Raw genomic sequence first — 22,314 nt, 5'->3', positions numbered from 1 at the left:
CCAGAATGTGCCCACATGGACGGGTACATGTCCTCACTGGATTTACTATGAGTTATTTGTTGCAAAGATGTCTGAAAAATCAGTGATCTCTGTGAACATCTCCCCTGTATGTCCTCACTGAGCATGGAAGCCATATCCACTATGGAAAAAAAGCTTGTAGATGAGGCCCGGCTGTGTCTCTTTGTATAGGGTCACTCTGCAGTATACAGTATATCTTTATGTATCAGATCCTGTCCTAATGTCTCTGTTTATTTCTCATTCACCCTCATCATGTGTAATTTACATTGTAACAAACCCTCACATGTCATATTTGCTTTGTCCTGTAGGAGGAGACTGTGGCAAGCTTTTAAATTACAGAGGTGCTTTACCTGTCCCCCTGGCCCGTATGTATATTGCGGAAACTATTCTTGCTGTGGAATACCTGCACAACTATGGTGTGGTGCACAGAGACCTGAAGCCTGAGAAGTAAGTGACCCCTGTAATATAATACAGGGGAAGAAAGTTTAAGTTCGTTATATAGCCTGTGGGTTATTACTTGGGGCTGACACCATCTTTTCTTTCACAGCCTCCTGATTACATCAACAGGACATATTAAAGTCACAGATTTTGGGCTTTCAAAACTCGGCCTCATGAGACCAACATCTGATATCTACCAGGCTCCATTTGAAGACATCACCAGCGAGTTCCTTGATAATGAGGTTGGTTATACTTACAGGATCTTCTACTTCATCTCATCTCTTTCTCCTTCTCTGATAATTTCTCATCTAGAAAATATTTCCTCTGATGTTACTGTATTTGTTGCAATTATATTTATTGATCATCATCTCATTGTTCTGTTGGTTTCCAGGCTGTTGGCACCCCTAAATACGTAGCTCCAGAAGTCATCTTAATGAAAGGATATGGAAGGCCTGTTGACTGGTGGTCAGTAGGGATCATCCTATATGAATTTCTTTATGGATTTACACCATTTAATGGAGCTTCCAAAAAGGAGATTTATCACAGTATCCTTAGGGGTAAGTAAAATAATCGGAATGCTATGTGATCTCACAGTTATTTAGCTTGCTTGATTCTGTGGTTTAGTTCTAGCTCTGATAAGGAAATTGATTTTTAAGAAAATGAATGAAGATGGTTTCTGTAATATTTGTTTCTTATATAACAGATGACATAACTTGGACATATGATAAATACTCTCCTCCCCGCGATGCTAGGGGCATCATAACTGAGCTGCTCAGAAAAAATCCAACACATAGACTTGGGACAGGTAATATTATAATAGTATTCTTTATGACTTATTACACCTCTGTGACCAGAAAAATGATCTAGTCCATTGGGATCAGCACTGAGATTCCCTACTCTACCTAATTTCAGTACATTTCCCTTACATCTTCAGTTTAGATTAGCATAAACTATACAGATATGGAGCAGTTTCTCTTACAAAGACTTTATCACTTTCTTTCTTGTCTTCCTTTTCCAGAAGGAGCAAATGAGGTCAAATTTCATCAATTTTTGCGTTACTTAGACTTTGACAACCTTCTAACTCAGAAGCCCCTGTTTGTTCCTGATCTAAAGTCAGATGAGGACACTCGCTACTTTACCAGTAAGTAAAATGAGACGTCATCTACAGGAAACTGCCGTGTGTCTTGTCTTTCATTTTATGTGAAAGTTATTACCCAACATTATTAGTGATAACATGGTGACTGTCTGACCCTGGTCTTATACTAATAATCTCTGATAATTGTATTTTGCAGCTCGCTCCAGAACATACAAACATACTGATTCAGATGAGGGCGACACAAGTGGAGAGAATGACTGGACAGATGTCCAGAATTATGTATCATCTTCTGAAAAGTTTTCTAAAGTAAGTATGTAATGAATAAAATGTATAAGGCCATGTGCACACAATGAGTGTTTGATGAGTTTTTTACCTCAGTATTTGTAAGCCAAAATCAGGAATGGGACAGTGAGAGGAAAAGTATAATAGAAACACGTCACCACTTCTGTATTTTTCACCCACTCCTGGTTTTGGCTTACAAATGCTGAGGTAAAAAACTCACCAAATACTCAACGTGTGCATGTGGCCTAAAACCTGTAATTAGAAAAAGTTATAAAATATACCTATTTTATATTTCTCTGCTTCTTTTAGCTAATGACCACCAATACCGTACTGATGAACAATGAAGAGAAGCTTATGTCATCTTCACTGTGTTCCCCAGAGAACAGCGAAAAACGCTCAGACATGTGAGTAGATTATTATCATTATTGTGAGATTCAGTTCTGATATATGTCAGATCCAAATACAAGACACGATTAACACAAATCTAAATCCAGGATCCACCACCCCATGATTGCTGATCTCTGTGGATCTGGCTTGTGATAACACTACAGTAACAACTGATCAATGTGACCAGCCATTCATTTCCAGTTCACTACGGCCAATATTACTAGTTATACTGCATTCTTGATGGTAGAATGGGGTCCTGAGCAGGGTGCCCCCTTCATTGTGTCCTAATTGGCCTTACAGACAGATGTTCTTCCACTTTTCTATTGTTTTTCCTTGTAATTTATTTGTCTTTCTTCTACAAAACAGGCAGAGAGAGTCTTCATCTTCAAAAACTGATGATGACAAGCAGTGTTTTCCTGCTAAAACCAGCGAGTCATCCTCGTCCTCAGTGTCAGGTATGTACAGGTTTATAGGCCATCCTATTATAGCCTATAATGCAAAAGTGTAATGTGAATCTGCACATGAAGACTCAGGAAATTACTTATTACTATTACTTTATTCCCGCTGCCCCCCTAATTATTCTGTTTTTTACTTTGTTAAAACCCCCCATATGATTCTAGAGTTATGGGCCTTTTTATTAAGTGCTAACCTTTATGCTCTTTACCAAGGGGGCGTGGCTCACAGAATTCTCTGGGCGCGTATCTTCAGGCTGCTCTGCAATATTAAACTGTGAGCCATGCCCCCATGGTACAGATGATTACAATTAGCACTAAATAAAAAGGCCCGTATCTCTGGAACTGTATGGCAGATTTTAACAAATCCAAAAGCAGAATACTCTGGGTATCAGCAGGAATAAAGTAAGAGTGGATCCTGGACTCTTTTGATCTGGTGACGGGTCCTCTTTAAAGTTAGACTGAAGTTTTATGTAACTGATTATATAATAAAACTGCGGCTTGCTGAATGTAACGTCATGTTAATAGGGGAACATATTCCCTTTGGGAGACCCCACATGATGGCACATAGAAAACCTACAGGTGCATAATAATCAGTTTACATAACTCTATAAAGACACAAAGCTAATCTTTTAGAAGTTTATAATCCGCATCTGTTTCTGACTTTTTCATTAGAATCTCCTGTTCAGAAGAGAAGAAAATGTTTTCTGAATCTGAGAAAACAAGATAAAACTGAGAAAGTAGAAGAGGGGGAACGTAGGCGAGGTAAGTGTGACAATAAGCTCCATGTTGTATGATGTCAGTGAGAAGGATTCATGTGGAGCAGATGTTATCTGTCAGTGGTGGGATTGTCACATGTATGATGGCTGACACTGATCCCATACCTCTGTATGGAGAAGATTCCTCTCCCGTCCTCCCACAGTGACACCACAGTAGTATCCTGTAATATGGACTTCCATTACTTACATTCGTTTTACATCTTTTCTCATAGGTTCTCTCTTCCGCCGGATGATATCATCCTGCCGGCGTGGATTGTCCAGGGCTGCTCGCGCTGTCAGAGAGAGCTGTATTTTTGCCTGCTGTCAACAGGGCACCATAGACATCCCAAGGACAGAAAACCCCGACATCTAGCTCCATGAAGAACGTGCAGCACATCCTCCATCAGTGCTGTACCTGTATGGAAAGACTTGTACATTTATCAGTGGCCTTCTGACCTGCAAGAAACATCTGCAAAAGCTGAAGACCCCTTTAATAACATCTCTTCATTCTTTCCTGCAATTCTTATTTTAAATAAATATAAATAGATACAAATTTAAAATTGATTAATCCCTTAAGCCATTTTGTATGTTAATGACCGAGCCTAATTTTTTAAAGCGTCACGTTATGAGGTAATAACTGTGGAATGCTTCAACTTATCCCATTGATTCTAAGAATGCTTTATTTGTGACATGTTTTACTTAATCTTAGTGGTAAATTTTGGTCTATATTATTTGGGTTTATTTATGAAAATAATGAAAATTTTGCAAAAAAATTTAAAATGTCACTATTTTCAAACTTTGAATTTTTATTGCCTTAAACCAGATAGTTATGCCACACAAAATAGTTAATAAATAACATTTCCCTCATGTCTACTTTACATCAGCACAATTTTTGAAACTTAGTTATTTTTGAGCCTTGTCACATGACTTAGGATTTACGAGGGGCAGTACCCTGAAACAGTATCTGCAAATTGAGATTTTTGTTTTGGCTTTTATATTAAGTCATGTGAAAAGGCTCGTTAGAGAGTCGATATTGACTTTTAGGATTGCTACTTCCTATAGGTAGCACTAGAGTTCTAGTCCTCTTCCTTACTGAAGAGATAATTTGCTTATTTCTCAGAGGAGCATTGCGGCCTAAAAGTCTTCTCACCTTGGCATGTCAAGCTTGACATGTCACTCTCCGAAAGAGAAACTTTACCCCTTGGATTCTGATAAAAATGAAAAAGTAACTTTTTACTTTTTCCAACAAAAATGTTACTTTAGTCCCAAATTTTGCATTATCACAGGGGTAACAGGAGAAAGTGGACCATATAATTTGTTGTGCGATTTCTCCTGAGTACACTGATACACCATATGTGGTAGAAAACTATTGTTTGGGTCCACGGCAAGGCTCAGAAGAGAAAGAGTACCATTGCACTTTTGAAACTCAAAATTGACTGGAATCAATAGCAGACATCATGTCTAGTGTTGAGCGAGCACTAAAATGCTCGCGTGCTCGAAGCTCGGGCCGAGCTCGCCGTGATGCTCCGGTGCTCGACCCGAGCAACAAGTCCAATGTTAGTCTAGCATTTTTGCGGCGGCACCCCCGGCAGTCTTTTAAAAGCCTAACAAGTGGCCAAAACGATAGTGACAGTGCTCAAATGACATGGGGACAGCATGGGGATTGCCCCAGGAAGCATTTCTGACCCCCAGGTCACTGCTGTCAACAATGTGGTCAGAGGTATTAAGCCACTTTAAAGGGCGCACAATAAAACGTTCAAAAACGAAACTGAAACTGCTTTCCTGTGAAATATGTTAAGGAAGTTCCTTTCCAAGGTAAAGACTTGTGTATAAGGTAAAATAAATAACCCCAAAAAAAATACTCCTCCACACCTTGGGCTATGTTCACAAGTAGCATTTTTTATGCGTTTTTGCACTTTTGTATTGCTTTCAACCGTGACAAATGCATTCACTGGGAAATGTCATTTTAACATTTTACAACCTTATCTGGCCATGTGCTGTGTGAAAACATGCATACAGTGCTGAAAAGACATGGGAACAGCATCAGGAAGACCCCTGGAAGCATCTCTGACACCCAGGTCACTGCCTAAAAGTGTGCCCATCAGAAGTGATCCTTGCCGCATCAGAAGATGCAGACTTGCAACTATCCCCGTGCAAGAATTGTCCCAGGGCAGTGTTCAATTATACCTCCCCCATTCCTTCCAATGCAAGCGCAAATAGGCAGCCAACCACCCACCCACTCACCCGCAGGCTGCAATACTATACTGCTAGCTTGCACTTGAAATGGGACCTTTTAGTTTGGAGGAGGCCGAGACTGGCAACTACCTCATGGCTGCTTCGGCAGCAAGGTATCCATACTCAGTCCCCAGGCGCCCGGGTGTCCATGCTCAGTCCCCAGCCGCCAGGGGGCGGCCGGGTGTCCATACTCGGTCCACAGCTGCCCGCGGTCGGGTGTCCACACACGGTCCCCAGCCACTTGGGGGCGGCCGGGTGTCCATAAACGGTCCCCAGCCGCCCCTATTTCTCCTGTCACCTTCCCACACACTTTTCTTAGCCTGGTCTGCTTTAGGGCAGCATTGGACGAGCCCACCAGAGAACCAGACTCCTCCAGTGGTCCTTGGCTTCTGCCACCCACCCACCCCCAGGCTGCAATACCATACTGCTAGCTTGCACATGAAATAGGGCCTTTTAGTTTGGAGGAGGCCGAAGCTGGCCACTACCTCATGGCTGCTTCGGCTGCGAGGTATCCATACTCAGTCCCTAGCCGCCCCTATTTGTCCCAATGTGTCTTATACATAAGATTAAGCGCGCATACCAAAACATTACCTGTGCCCTCCCCAGTGCATTTAGTGGGAAGGACAGCCTATTCCGCTGTAGTGTGTGCATGCAAACCCCTCTTCATGGTACATGCGAAGATGCCTCCCACCCTGCACCTGTTGTTGCAGACTTGCAACTATCCCCGTTCAAGTCCTTTTCCCAGGGCAGTGTTCAATTGTACCTCTCCCATTCCTTGCAATGCAAGCGCAAGTATGCAGCCTGCCATCCACCCAAAGCCAGGCTGCAATACCATACTGCTTGCTTGCACTTTAAATTGGGTCTTTTAGGAATGTGGAGGCGGAATCTGGCCACCACGTCATGGCTGCGTTGTCGGCCTGGTATCCATACTCAGTCCCCAGCCGCCCGGGGGTGGCCGGGTGTCCATAAACGGTCCCCAGCCGCCCCTATTTCTCCTGTCACCTTCCCACACACTTTTCTTAGCCTGGCCTGCTTTAGGGCAGCATTGGATGAGCCCACCAGAAAACCAGACACCTCAGGTGGGCCCTGGCTTCTCCATCAGGGGAGTTGAAAGTGAGGTGAGGAGCATGATGATGATGATAGAAGTTAGCATCTGCTTTGTTTTATTGGAATGCAAGCGCATGTATGCAGTAGCGGCTTGGCCTGAGGTGGTCAGTGTTTTGGCGCATATCCTACCTCCTCCGAGGATTGCTGGATGTTTTCCTGCTACTATCCCAGTTCTATGACTCCCGTTAAAACAAAGCTTCAGGAGCTAAATGATGGATGAGGTGGTGGCAAAGGAGAAAGAGCAGGAGGAACATCGACCATTCACATAAATATCAGGCCAGTCAACCACATATGTCTTGTAGGATATGTTTCTGTAACAAAAGGAGCGGTTCGGCTGCACAGTTATAGGGCATACAGTGAGTGCCATGACTACCAAAAATTTCGAGACAACTAAACCACTTATTTAATTTATAGCAACTAGGTCTCCTGTACACTGTTAGCCTAAGTAGTGAATGGAAGGATTTCCAAAAATTATGAGGAATTGCAATGCCCCTTGAAACAGATGTGGATTACAGCGTACTAAAAACCTTCTACCAATTATTGGGGAGTGGGTCTCCCTTAGTTTAAGCATTTGCATTGAAAAGCAAAAGCTGACTAAAATTAGGAGGAAATGCAATGCCCGTTGGAAGAGTTGTGGAGGTTAGAGGTAATTAAAAACAACATTTCAATGCACCTTGGAAGAGCTGTGGAGTTCAGAGTGGTTTAAGAAGACGTTTTTAATGCCCCTTTGAAGAGACGTGAAGGTCACAGTAGCTTAACAAGACGGTTTTAATGCCCCTCGGAAGAGACGTGGAGATCCCAGTAGCTTAACAAGATGATTTTAATGCTCCTCGGAAGAGACGTGGAGGTCACAGTAGCTTAACAGGACGGTTTTAATGCCACTCGGAAGAGACGTGGAGGTCCAGTAGCTTAACAAGACGGTTTTAATGCCCCTCGGAAAAGACGTGGAGGTCACAGTAGCTTAACAAGACGGTTTTAATGCCCCTTGGAATACTGGTGGAGGCCACAGTAGCTTAACAAGACGGTTTTAATGCCCCTTGGAAATGTGATGGAGGTCCCAGTAGCTTAACAAGATGGTTTTAATTCCCCTCGGAAGAGACGTGGAGGTAACAGTAGCTTAACAAGACGGTTTTAATGCCACTCGGAAGAGAAGTGGACGTCACAGAAGCTTAACTAGACGGTTTTAATGCCCCTTGGAAAAGTGGTGGAGGTCGCAGTAGCTTAGCAAGGTGGTTTTAATGCCCCTCGGGAGAGACGTGGAGGTCACAGTAGCTTAACAAGACTGTTTTAATGCCCCTCGGAAGAGACGTGGAGGTCCCAGTAGCTTAACAAGACGGTTTTATTGCCCATTGGAAAAGTGGTGGAGGTCAAAGTAGCTTAACAAGACGGTTTTAATGCCCCTTGGAAAAGTGGTGGTTTTCACAGTAGCTTAACAAGACGGTTTTAATGCCCCTCGGAGGAGACGTGGAGGTCCCAGTAGCTTAACAAGACGGTTTTAATGCGCCTCAGAAGAGACGTGGAGGTCGCAGTAGCTTAACAAGACGGTTTTAATGCCCCTTGGAAAAGTTGTGAAGGTCCCAGCAGATCAACAAGACGGTTTTAATGCCCCTTGGAAAAGTGGTGGATATCACAGTAGCTTAACAAGACTATTTTAATGCCCCTCGGAAAACTGGTGGAGGTCACAGTAGCTTAAAAAGACGGTTTTAATGCCCCTCGGGAGAGACGTGGAGGTCCCAGTTGCTTAACTAGACCGTTTTAATGCCCATCGGAAGAGACGTGGAGGTCGCAGTAGCTTAAGAAGATGGTTTTAATGCACCTCAGAAGAGACATGGAGGTCACAGTAGCTTAACAAGACGGTGTTAATGCCCCTCGGAAGAGATGTGGAGGTCCCAGTATCTTAACAAGATGGTTTTAATGCCCCTCGGAAGAGACGTGGAGGTTCCAGCAGCTTAACAAGTTGGTTTTAACGCCCCTTGGAAAAGTGGTGGAGGTCACATTAGCTCATGAAGACGGTTTTAATGCCCCTCGGAAGAGAAGTGGAGGTCCCAGTAGCTTAACAAGACGGTTTTAATGCCCCTCGGAAGAGACATGGAGGTCGCAGTAGCTTAACAAGAAGGTTTTAATTCCCCTTGGAAAAATGGTGGAGGTCGCAGTAGCTTAACAAGATGGTTTAATGACCCTTGGAAGAGTGGTGGAGGACACAGTAGCTTAACAAGATGATTTTAATTCCCCTCGAAAGAGACGTGGAGGTCACAGTAGCTTAACAAGACGTTTTTAATGCCCCTCGGAAGAGCCGTGGAGTTCACAGTAGCTTAACAAGACTGTTTTAATGCCCCTCGGAAGAGACGTGGAGGTCACAGTAGCTTAAGAAGACAGTTTTATTGCCCCTTGGAAAAGTGGTGGAGGTTGCAGAAGCTTAACAAGACGGTTTTAATGCTCCTTGGAAAAGTGGTAGAGGTCACAGTAGCTTAACAAGACGGTTTTAATGCCCCTCGGGAGAGACGTGGAGGTCACAGTAGCTTAACTAGACGGTTTTATTGCCCATCGGAAGAGATGTGGAGGTCCCAGCAGCTTAACAAGATGGTTTTAATGCCCCTCGGAAGAGAAGTGGAGGACACAGTAGCTTAACAAGACGGTTTTAATTCCCCTCGAAAGAGACGTGGAGGTCACAGTAGCTTAACAAGACGGTTTTAATTCCCCTTGGAAAAATGGTGGAGGTCACAGTAGCTTAACAAGACGGTTTTAACGCCCCTTGGGAAAGTGCTGCAGGTCACAGTAGCTTAACAAGACTGTTTTATTGCCCCTCGGAAGAGATGTGGAGGTCCCAGTAGCTTAACAAGACGGTTTTAATGCCCCTCGGAAGAGACGTGGAGGTCACAGTAGCTTAACAAGACGGTTTTAATGCTCCTTGGAAAAGTTGTGGAGGTCATAGTACCTTAACAAGATGGTATTAATGCCCCTTGGAAAAATGTTGGAGGTCACAGTAGCTTAACAAGACGGATTGAATGCCAATCGGAAGAGACATGGAGGTCCCAGTAGTTTAACAAGACAGTTTGAGTGCCCCTCGGAAGAGACGTGGAGGTCAAAGTAGCTTTACAAGACGGTTTTAATGCCTCTCGGAAGAGATGTGGAAGTCTCAGTAGCTTAAGAAGACGCTTTTAATGCCCCTCGGAAGAGACTTGGAGGTCCCAGCAGCTTAACAAGACAGTTTTAATGCCCCTCGGAAGAGAGGTGGAGATCCCAGCAGCTTAACAAGACGGATTTAATGCACCTTGGAAAAGTGTTTGAGGTCACAGTAGCTTAAAAAGACAATTTTAATGCCCCTTGTAAAAGTGGTGGAGGTCACAGCAGCTTAACAAGACAGTTTTAATGCCCCTCGGAAGAGACGTGGAGGTCACAGTAGCTTAACAAGACTGTTTTAATGCTCCTTGGAAAAGTGGTGGAGGTCACAGTACTTAACAAGATTGTATTAATGCCTCTTGGAAAAGTGTTGGAGGTCACAGTAGCTTAACAAGATGGTTTTAATGCCCCTCGGAAGAGACGTGGAGGTCACAGTAGCTTAACAAGATGGTTTTAATGCTCCTTGGAAAAGTGGTGGAGGTCACAGTAGCTTAACAAGACGGTTTTAATTCCCCTTGCTAGAGACGCGGAGGTCACAGTAGCTTAACAAGACGGATTGAATGCCCCTCGGAAGAGACATGGAGGTCCCAGGAGCATAGCAAGACAGTTTTACTGCACCTCGGAAGAGACGTGGAGGTCACAGTAGCTTAACAAGACGGTTTTAATGCCTCTCGGAAAGGATGTGGAAGTCCCAGTAGCTTAAGAAGACGGTTTTAATGCCCCTCGGAAGAGACATGGAGGTCCCAGTATCTTAACAAGACAGTTTTCATGCCCCTCGGAAGAGAGGTGGACGTCCCTGCAGCTTAACAAGACGGATTTAATGCCCCTTGGAAAAGTGGTTGAGGTCATAGTAGCTTAACAAGACGGTTTTAATTCCCCTCGGAAGAGATGTGGAGGTCACAGGAGCTTAACAAGACTTTTTTAATGTCCCTCGGAAGAGACGTGGAGGTCACAGTAGCTTAACAAGACAGTTTTAATGCACCTCAGAAGAGACGTGGAGGTCACAGTAGCTTAACAAGACGGTGTTAATGCCCCTCGGAAGAGATGTGGAGGTCCCAGTCGCTTAACAAGATGGTTTAATGACCCTTGGAAGAGTGGTGGAGGACACAGTAGCTTAACAAGATGATTTTAATTGCCCTCAAAAGAGACGTGGAGGTCACAGTAGCTTAACAAGACGTTTTTAATGCCCCTCGGAAGAGCCGTGGAGTTCACAGTAGCTTAACAAAACGGTTTTAATGCCCATCGGAAGAGAAATGGAGGTCCCAGTAGCTTAACAAGACGGATTTAATGCTCCTTGGAAAAGTGGTTGAGGTCACAGTAGCTTAAAAAGACAATTTTAATGCCCCTTGTAAAAGTGGTGGAGGTCACAGTAGTTTAACAAAACGGTTTTAATGCCCCTCGGAAGAGACGTGGAGGTCACAGTAGCTTAACAAGACGGTTTTAATGCTCCTTGGAAAAGTGGTGGAGGTCACAGTACCTTAACAAGATGGTATTAATGCCCCTTGTAAAAGTGGTGGAGGTCACAGTAGCTTAACAAGACGGTTTTAATGCCCCTCGGAAGAGACGTGGAGGTCACAGTAGCTTAACAAGACGGTTTTAATGCTCCTTGGAAAAGTGGTGGAGGTCACAGTTCCTTAACAAGATGGTATTAATGCCCCTTGGAAAAGTGTTGGAGGTCACAGTAGCTTAACATGACGCTTTTAATGCCCCTCGGAAGAGACGTGGAGGTCACAGCAGCTTAACAAGATGGTTTTAATGCTCCTTGGAAAAGTGGTGGAGGTCACAGTAGCTTAACAAGACGGTTTTAATTCCCCTAGGTAGAGACGCGGAGGTCACATTAGCTTAATAAGACGGATTGAATGCCCCTCGGAAGAGACATGGAGGTCCCAGGAGCTTAACAAGACAGTTTTATTGCCCCTCGGAAGAGACGTGGAGGTCACAGTAGCTTAACAAGACGGTTTTAATGCCTCTCGGAAAAGATGTGGAAGTCCAAGTAGCTTAAGAAGACGCTTTTAATGCCCCTCGGAAGAGACATGGAGGTCCCAGTAGCTTAACAAGACAGTTTTCATGCCCCTCGGAAGAGAGGTGGACGTCCCTGCAGCTTAACAAGAAGGATTTAATGCCCCTTGGAAAAGTGGTTGAGGTCACAGTAGCTTAACAAGACGGTTTTAATTATCCTCGGAAGAGACGTGGAGATCAGAGGAGCTTAACAAGAGTTTTTTAATGTCCCTTGGAAGAGACGTGGAGGTCGCAGTAGCTTAACAAGACGGTTTTAATGCACCTCAGAAGAGACGTGGAGGTCACAGTAGCTTAACAAGACGGTGTTAATGCCCCTCGGAAGAGATGTGGAGGTCCCAGTAGCTTAACAAGATGGTTTTAATGCCGTTTGGAAGAGACGTGGAGGTTCCAGTAGCTTAACAAGTTGGTTTTAATGCCCCTTGGAAGAGTGGTGGAGGACACAGTAGCTTAACAAGATGATTTTAATTCCCCTCAAAAGAGACGTGGAGGTCACAGTAGCTTAACAAGACGTTTTTAATGCCCCTCGGAAGAGCCGTGGAGTTCACAGTAGCTTAACAAGACGGTTTTAATGCCCCTCGGAAGAGACATGGAGGTCCCAGTAGCTTAACAAGACAGTTTTAATGCCCCTTGGAAGAGAGGTGGAGGTCCCAGCAGCTTAAGAAGACGGATTTAATGCCCCTTGGAAAAGTGGTTGAGGTCACAGTAGCTTAACAAGACGGTTTTAATGCCCCTCGGGAGAGACGTGGAGGTCACAGTAGCTTAACAAGACGGTTTTATTGCCCCTCGGAAGAGATGTGGAGGTCCCAGTAGCTTAACAAGTCGGTTTTAATGCCCCTCGGAAGAGACGTGGAGGTCACAGTAGCTTAACAAGACGGTTTTAATGCTCCTTGGAAAAGTGGTGGAGGTCACAGTACCTTAACAAGATGGTATTAATGCCCCTTGGAAAAATGTTGGAGGTCACAGTAGCTTAACAAGATGGTTATAATGCCCCGCGGAAGAGACGTGGAGGTCACAGTAGCTTAACAAGATGGTTTTAATGCTCCTTGGAAAAGTGGTGGAGGTCACAGTAGCTTAACAAGAGGTTTTAATTCCCCTCGGTAGAGACGCGTAGGTCACAGTAGCTTAAAAAGACGGATTGAATGCCCCTCGGAAGAGACATGGAGGTCCCAGGAGTTTAACAAGACAGTTTTAGTGCCCCTCGGAAGAGACGTGGAGGTCAAAGTAGCTTAACAAGACGGTTTTAATGCCTCTCGGAAGAGATATGGAAGTCCCAGTAGCTTAAGAAGACGCTTTTAATGCCCCTCGGAAGAGACATGGAGGTCCCAGTAGCTTAACAAGACAGTTTTAATGCCCCTCGGAAGAGAGGTGGAGGTCCCAGCAGCTTAACAAGACGGATTTAATGTCCCTTGGAAAAGTGGTTGAGGTCACAGTAGCTTAAAAAGACAATTTTAATGCCCCTTGTAAAAGTGGTGGAGGTCACAGTAGCTTAACAAGACGGTCTGAATGCACCTCGGAAGAGACGAGGAGGTCAAAGTAGCTTAACAAGACGGTTTTAATGCCCCTCGGAAGAGACTTGGAGGTCACAGTAGCTTAACAAGACGGTTTTAATGCCCCTTGGAAGAGACATGGAGGTCCCAGTAGCATAACAAGACGGTTTGAATGCTCCTCGGAAGAGTCATGGAGGTCCCAGTAGCTTACCAAACGGTTTTAATGCCCCTCGGAAGAGATTTGTAGTTCCCAGCAGCTTATCAAGACGGATTTAATGCCCCTTGGAAAAGGGGTGGAGGTCACAGTAGCTTAACAAGACGATTTTAATGCCCCTTGTAAAAGTGGTGGAGGTCACAGTAGCTTCACAAGACGGTTTTAGTGCCCCTTGGAAAAGTGGTGGAGGTCGCAGTAGCTTAACAAGACTGTTTTAATGCCCCTTGAAAGAGACGTGGAGGTCACAGTAGCTTAACCAGACGGTTTTAATGCCCATTGGAAAGGTGGTGGAGGTCACAGTAGCTTAACAAGGCGGTTTTAATTCCCCTTGGAAGAGACGTGGAGGTCACAGTAGCTTCACAAGACGGTTTTAGTGCCCCTTGGAAAAGTGGTGGAGGTCGCAGTAGCTTAACAAGACTGTTTTAATTCCCCTTGGAAAAGTGATGGAGGTTACAGTAGCTTAACAAGACGGTTTTAATGCCCATTGGAAAGGTGGTGAAGGTCACAGTAGCTTAACAAGGCGGTTTTAATTCCCCTTGGAAGAGACGTGGAGGTCACAGTAGCTTCACAAGACGGTTTTAGTGCCCCTTGGAAAAGTGGTGGAGGTCGCAGTAGCTTAACAAGACTGTTTTAATTCCCCTTGGAAAAGTGATGGAGGTCACAGTAGCTTAACAAGACGGTTTTAATGCCTCTCGGAAGAGACGTGGAGGTCACAGTAGCTTACCAAGACGGTTTTAATGCTCCTTGGAAAAGTGGTGGAGGCCACAGTAGCTTAACAAGACGGTTTTAATTCCCCTTGGAGGAGAAGTGGAGGTCACAGTAGCTTAACAAGACGGTTTTAATTCCCCTTGGAAAATTGGTGGAGGTCGCAGTAGCTTAACAAGACGGTTTTAATTCCCTTTGGGAAAGTTGTGGAGGTCACAGTAGCTTAACATGACAGTATTAATGCCCCTCGGAAGAAACATGGAAGTCACAGTAGCTTAACAAGACGGTTTTAATTCCTCTTGGAAAATTGGTGGAGGTCGCAGTAGCTTAACAATACGCTTTTAATTCCCTTTTGAAAAGTGGTGGAGGTCACAGTAGCTTAATATGATGGTTTTAATGCCCCTCGGAAGAAACATGGAGGTCACAGTAGCTTAACAAAATTATTTTAATGCCCCTTACAAGAGCCATAGAGTACAGCATCTTAAAAACATTATTCCCATTATTGGGGAGTGGGTCTCCCATAGTTATTGCTTATGCCTTCCAAGCAAAAGCTGCCAAAAATTAGGACAGAGGAACTTGCAATGCCCCTTATAAGAGCTATGGAGTACAGCATATTAAAAACATTATTCCCATTATTGGGGAGTTGGTCTCCCATTGTCTTTGCTTATGCCTTACAAGCAAAAGCTGCCAAAAATTGGGACGAAGGACCTTGCAATGCCCCTTATAAGAGCCATGCAGTACAGCATATTACAAACATTATTCCCATTATTGGGGAGTGGATCTCCCATAGTCTTTGCTAATGCCTCCCAAGCAAAAGCTGACAAAAGTTCGGATGGAGGAACTTGCAATGCCCCTTACAAGACCCATGCAGTACAGCATATTACAAACATTATTCCCCTTATTAGGGATTGAGTCTCCCATATCTTTGCTTATGCCTTCCAAGCAAAAGCTGACAAAAATTAGGATGGAGGAACTTGCAATGCCCCTTACAAGAGCCATGCAGTACAGCATATTCCAAATATTATTCCCATTATTGGGGAGGGGGTATCCCATAGCCTTTGCCTATGCCTTCCAAGCAAATGCTGCCAAAATTAGGGGGAAATGCAATGCCCGTTCGAAGAGTCGAGGCAGTTAGATTTAATTAAAAACAACATTTCAATGCCCCTTGGAAGAGCTGTGGAGTTCAGTGTCATTTAAAAAGACGCTTTTAATGCCCCTCGGAAGAGACGTGGAGGTCCCAGTAGCTTAACAAGACGGTTTTAATGACCCTTTGGAAAAGTGGTGGAGGTCGCAGTAGCTTAACAGGACGGTTTTAATGCACCCTTGGAAAAATAGTGGCGGTCACAGTAGCTTAACAAGATGGTTTTAATACCCCTTGGAAAAGTGGTGGATGTCACAGTAGCTTAACAAGACGGTTTAAATGCCCCACGGAAGAGACGTGGAGGTCACAGTAGCTTAACAAGATGGTTTTAATGCCCCTTGGAAAAGTGGTGGAGGTCACAGTAGCTTAACAAGACGGTTTTAATGCCCCTCGGAAGAGAGGTGGAGGTCCCAATAGCTTAACAGGACGGTTTTAATGCCCCTCGGAAGAGACGTGGAGGTTGCAGTAGCTTAAAAAGACGGTTTTAATGCCCTTCAGAAGAGACGTGGAGGTCGCAGTAGCTTAACAAGATGGTTTTAATGCCCCTTGGAAAAGCGGTGGAGGTCCCATCAGCTTAACAAGATGGTTTTAATGCCCCTTGGAAAAGTGGAGGAGGTCACAGTAGCTTAAAAAGACGATTTTAATGCCCCTTGGAAGAGTGGTGGAGGTCACAGTAGCTTAACAAGATGATTTTAATTCCCCTCGGATGAGACTTGCAGGTCACAGTAGCATAAGAAGATGGTTTTAATGCATCTCGGAAGAGACGTGGAGGTTACAGTAGCTTAACAAGACGGTTTTAATGCACCTCGGAAGAGACGTGGAGGTCACAGTAGCTTAACAAGACGGTTTTAATGCCACTCGTAAGAGATGTGGAGGTCCCAGTAGCTTAACAAGACGGTTTTAATGCCCCGCGGAAGAGACGTGGAGGTCCCTGTAGCTAAACATGACGGTTTTAATGCCTCTTGGAAAAGTGGTGGAGGTCACAGTAGCTTAACAAGACGGTTTTAATGCCCGTTGGAAAAGTGTTGGAGATCACAGTAGCTTAACAATACGGTTTTAATGCCCCTCGGAAGAGACGTGGAGGTCACAGTAGCTTAACAAGACGGTTTTAATGCTCCTTGGAAAAGTGGTGGAGGTCACAGTAGTTTAACAAGACTGTTTTATTGCCCCTCGGAAGAGACGTGGAAGTCCCAGTAGCTTAAAAAGACGGTTTTAATGCCCCTCCGAAGAGACATGGAGGTCCCAGTAGCTTAACAAGACGGTTTTAATGCCCCTCGGAAGAGAGGTGGAGGTCCCAGCAGCTTAACAAGACGGATTTAATGCCCCTTGGAAAAGTTGTGGAGGTCACAGTAGCTTAACAAGACGGTTTTAATGACCCTTGGAATAGACGTGGAGGTCACAGTAGCTTAGGAAGATGGTTTTAATGACCCTTGAAAAGTGATGGAGGTCACAATTTCTTAACAAGACGGTTTTAATGCCCCTCGGAAGAAACGTGGAAGTCACAGTAGCTTAACAAGACAGTTTGAATGCCCCTTTGAAGAGACATGGAGGTCCCAGTAGCTTAACAAGATGGTTTTAATGCCCCTTACAAGAGCCATATATTAAATTATATCATCGCACACTCATGAATTCTGATGCAGTGTTCATTTATTAACATTTGGCATAATATCAAACCGATCAAACGTGATTTGCGACAGTGATTGGCGACAGACGTTTCGGCCTTATCCAGGCCTTATTCATTGAGTCGCACTACTAAAAGAGAGGAAATACAGTGTTAGGAGTAGGGATATAGGAAATCACATTAGTTAAACAGAAAGTCCAAAATATACATTATTGAAGGACGAGAGGGGAGGGGGGGGGGCGGAAATGAGGGGGAGAGGGGAGAGAGAGATAGAAGCAAGGGGAGGCAGAATAAAATCACAATTATGCATATGTACATTATATACAGTGGAATCATCAAGTAACATAAAGTATACTGTGGTGTTACCTTAAGTGGGTTCAGATGAAGGTATATGCCATAAGAGATAGAATAAAAATCTTTATATGGTGCTGTAATAGTAAGAAATGCATGTTAAGCGCCTGGAAAATCAAACAGGGTTTTTTTAGAGAAAGCAGACCACTACCTTAAATGTCTCTTGGTTCACAGCCTAAAGGAGACTTTCATGCTGGTGTGACGTGAAGTCTCTACGTCTTGATACAGTGCTGGCGTCCCTGTTGTGGCTGTTTCATATAGTAGAGAGGAGCGGTGTGGCCTTTTCCCTATATTGTTATTCATATAGTGTGGGGGACTGGAGTAGGGAGAATGTCCCAATTAGTAGGAGGGGTGAAAGAAGAGGGGAAGGGGAGGGCTCCTGGGAGCTGGGTACCTTGTTCCTGTTAGCTTCTGCTTCTGGCTGTGGTGCAGGAGTCCCAGATATGGCTCGTTGTTGCAGGGGAGGAGGAGGGCGGCGTGACTGTCTCCCAGCGCTGTGGAACGTGCACTGGGAGTCCTCATTTAAGTATGTGCGCGCTGAGCGCTGGGGCGGAAGTGCGTCACAAAAGGGGGCGGGGAACCGGAAGTGACGTCGCGCTAGTGGAAAACTCACTTATGTGTGTTTTGGTTGCTATGGTGCGCTGTATACACTGATAGCTGGTTGGCTAATGCACATGCAGAGCGTGTACACTTCACAGCATATCGTGTCATGCCAGTAAAGGAGCATACCTCGCTGCTAGGGGTAAAAATACTCCAGTAAATCAACCATGAGGACTATATGATCCACAGAAATTGTGGTAGTGGAACAGGGTTAAGGTGACTAAACCTCATACTTAAAGAAAGGAAATCTATGTGCACAAATTGTCCTGGATCCCTTAATACACTGTATGTAGTCATGGGTAGTACAGATAGTAATGTTGTCTATTTAGGGGGGGGGGGGGGGAATGATAAGAGAAATATCATGGCATATAGATGGGCACATCAAAAAGTCAGATAGGATAACTTTTAGTTGTGTAATCTTTAGGGGGAGGCAACTGGTAAGAGGGATATCATGGTATGTATAAGGGCACATCAATAGGTCAGAAAGGATCACTTTTAGTGGCAAAAGATAAGAGGGATCTCATGATATGGGCACATCAATAAGTCAGAAAGGGTAACTCACCTAAGAGTGTGTTCAATGGGTCTGTAGGAGCAAAAAGGTCAGTGATTAGAGGTGAGAGAAATAAACTCAATAGATTAAATGGCAATTTTTAGAATCAATGGATCCAGTTAATTTCTCGGTTCAAGCCTTTAGGGGATAGTGTCTGGAGTGTGTGGATCCAGTAGGACTCCCGCTGTTTCAGTAATTTAATATGGTTGCCACCCCTCCTTGGTCTTGCCACATGTTCAATTACTTGGAAGCGGAGTTGGGCCACTGTGTGCCTAGCTCTGGTAAAGTGGTCGGGTAATGGGAGCCAATTTTTGCCGCAGCGGATGGTAGACTTGTGGCTCGCTATGCGATCTTTAATATGTTGTGTGGTTTCCCCTACGTATAGAAGACCACATGGGCATTTGATGATGTAGACCACAAAATTTGAATCACATGTAAAAAAGCCTCTGATGGGGTAGCTTTTCCCTGTCCTTGGGTGCGTGATGGTATCAGACTTGATGATGTTGGAACATGCTGCACAATTGAGGCAAGGGAAAGTACCGTGACGACGGGTACTGAGTAGGCGTTGGGAGGCAGTTGTGCGGGAAGATCCTATGTCAGCCCTAATAATCCTATCTCTGATGTTAGGGGCCCGCTTGACGCACATAAGTGCAGGATTGGTAAATGCGGGGATTTCTGGATAGGCTCTAGATAGGAGAGGCCAGTGCTTCCTAATAATGGCTTGGACTTTAGGTATTAGTGGATGGAAGGTATGTACAAATGGTATTCTCTCAGGGCTAGTGGTAGTCAGCTGGGGTGGTTTGGGTTCTAATGCTCGGTCTGTCTCTTGTCGTAGGAGTTGGGTGGGGTAGTCACGTTCTCTGAATTTAGTCGCCATTTCCTGTAGACGTCGAGAGAGTGTGTCCGGGTTGGATACGATTCGAGTCACCCTGTGGAATTGGGAACGTGGAAGGCTGTTTTTTGTCGATTTGGTGTGGCAGCTTGAGTAATGTAGGAGGCTGTTACAGTCGGTGGGTTTCGAAAAGATGTCAGTTATTAGTTTATTATTGTCATCACGGATGACTACGGTGTCAAGGAAAGAAATTTGGTTGTAATCATGGGTAATTGTGAACTGTAGTTCAGGTCTGATTGAGTTGATATGTGTGAAAAAGGAATCAAGTGTTTCTGGTGGGCCTTGCCATATGAGAAAGATGTCGTCTATATATCGATGGTAAGTGGTGCAGTACTGTTTGAATAGCTCATTGGGGTATATGAAGTCTTCCTCAAACTTGTGCATATAGGCGTTGGCATAAGCTGGAGCTACATTGGAGCCCATTGCGGTGCCCCGTCTTTGTATATAGAAGTCATCGCCGAACAGGAAGTGGTTTTGATGTAGGACTAGGGACAGTATTTCCAAGCAGAATTGGATAGAGAGGGGGGAAAGGTCAGACTCGGAAAGAAGATGTGCTGAAGCTTCAAGGCCTAGTTCATGGGTTATGGAAGTATACAAACTGTTGACATCCAGTGTAACCAGTTGACTGGTCGGGGAAAGGCATGGGTTTTTTTTGATGATGTCCAGAAAGGCGTTAGTGTCAAGTAAAAAAGCTCTAGTTTTCTTCACAAGTGGTGTTAGAATTTTCTCAAGATAAATCGCTAGAGGGGAAAGGATAGAATCGGTAGAGGCTACTATCGGTCGTCCCGGAGGATTGCTCAGTGATTTGTGTATCTTGGGGAGTATGTAGAACACTGGGGTTATTGGGTGGGAGTTGGTAAGGAATGTAGCGGTTTTTTGGTCAATTGTCTTACAATCAAGATATCTGGTAAGAATCGCTTGAATTTTAGAATGAATGTTATGGGTGGGGTCATGGGTGATACGATCGTAGGTTGTAGTGTCCGCCAGTTGGCGATTAACCTCGTCTATGTAATTCGTCCGGTCCATGATGACCGTCGCACCCCCCTTGTCTGCTGGTTTAATCACAATGTTTTTGTTACCACTCAGACTCTTGAGGGCCCTTTTCTAGTCATTTGATAAGTTTTGATGTGTGGGAAAGAAACCTAACTGTTGCTCATGTAGCAGACTTCTAATGTCCCTTGTGATGAGGGCAATAGTTGTCTCAGTTGCGTGGTTGGTGTGTGGGGGATTGAATGTACTGTGTGTGCGTAACCCCAGATTAACTATTGAAAGCTCCGTTACAGTATCACCCCCAGGTGGAGGTGCTCTGCATATGGAGGTCTCTTTTGACAGTCCAAAGTGAGTCTTCAATCGTAGGGATCGATAGAAGCGTTGCAAGTCCTTCTCCAACTGGAATGAGTCCCAGTTTGGTGTCGGACAGAAGGATAAACCTTTCTGTAAGACTGCCAGTTCAGTGGGGGAGAGGGTGTAGCTGGAGATGTTCATTACCAGGTTCGATGTCTTACCTGGGAGCGGGTCGTCATTCTTTCGTTTCCGCGATCTCCTTGTGGGTCTGGGTGTTGGCGTCCTCCTTTTTTGTTTTTCCATAAAAAACTCGACTCTTGTCGACCGGTGGAGGAATCGCTTCCTGAGCTGAAGGAGTTGTAGTTGCGATGGCCAGCTTGGTAGCGGCGGGTGGGGGGACCGGAGGAGGCGTTCCATCTGTAGATCCGATTACTGCTGTAGTCCTCTTGGTCTCTCTGAAATTTCTGGCGTTTGCGTTCCTGTAGAGTTTTTTGGTAGTCCGAAAGGATCTTATCAGTCCTGTTTTTCAACGTCGTCCACTCGGTTGAGGACAAGTTGGCGGTGAGTTGGGTCTCGATGGCGGTGATAGTTTTCTGACTTTCTTTGATGGCTCTCTGTAAGAAATCCACTGTGAGTATAATTATATCAAGAGAACACTTATTTAATATCTTTTTAAATTTTTCACAGTATTGTTCGTTGTCTGAAAAAAGAGTGGGTCGGAGATTACTCCTGAGACCCCTAGGGATCTTTCCCTGTCTGTGATATTCGGCTAAAGTTACAGCATGTAGGTCATAGGAGACGAAACGTCGTCTCTCTTTCTCGTAATCCTTGCTTCTTATCTCCTCTGAGGGAGTCTTAAGGAATTCACATGAGGTAGTTACTGATGACAGTATATTGTGGCTGGTGGTCTCGTCGTAGGCGAAAGTATCGCTTGACATCTGGAAGACCGGTGCAACGCTGAAGACCAGGTAATTTATAGAATAAATAATTAGCGTGCACTCTTATCATAAGACGAGAGGTGCTGATGAAGAGACACGAGGTGTCCAATACATATATTAAATTATATCATCGCACACTCATGAATTCTGATGCAGTGTTCATTTATTAACATTTGGCATAATATCAAACCGATCAAACGTGATTTGCGACAGTGATTGGCGACAGACGTTTCGGCCTTATCCAGGCCTTATTCATTGAGTCGCACTACTAAAAGAGAGGAAATACAGTGTTAGGAGTAGGGATATAGGAAATCACATTAGTTAAACAGAAAGTCCAAAATATACATTATTGAAGGATGAGAGGGGAGGGGGGGGGGCGGAAATGAGGGGGAGAGGGGAGAGAGAGATAGAAGCAAGGGGAGGCAGAATAAAATCACAATTATGCATATGTACATTATATACAGTGGAATCATCAAGTAACATAAAGTATACTGTGGGGTTACCTTAAGTGGGTTCAGATGAAGGTATATGCCATAAGAGATAGAATAAAAATCTTTATATGGTGCTGTAATAGTAAGAAATGCATGTTAAGCGCCTGGAAAATCAAACAGGGTTTTTT

This window comes from Phyllobates terribilis, unplaced genomic scaffold (assembly GCF_046119375.1).
Source record: "Phyllobates terribilis strain yellow unplaced genomic scaffold, ASM4611937v1 Scaffold_100__1_contigs__length_5926523, whole genome shotgun sequence".
Lineage (NCBI taxonomy): Eukaryota > Metazoa > Chordata > Amphibia > Anura > Dendrobatidae > Phyllobates > Phyllobates terribilis.
Note: the sequence above shows the minus strand (reverse complement) of the source record.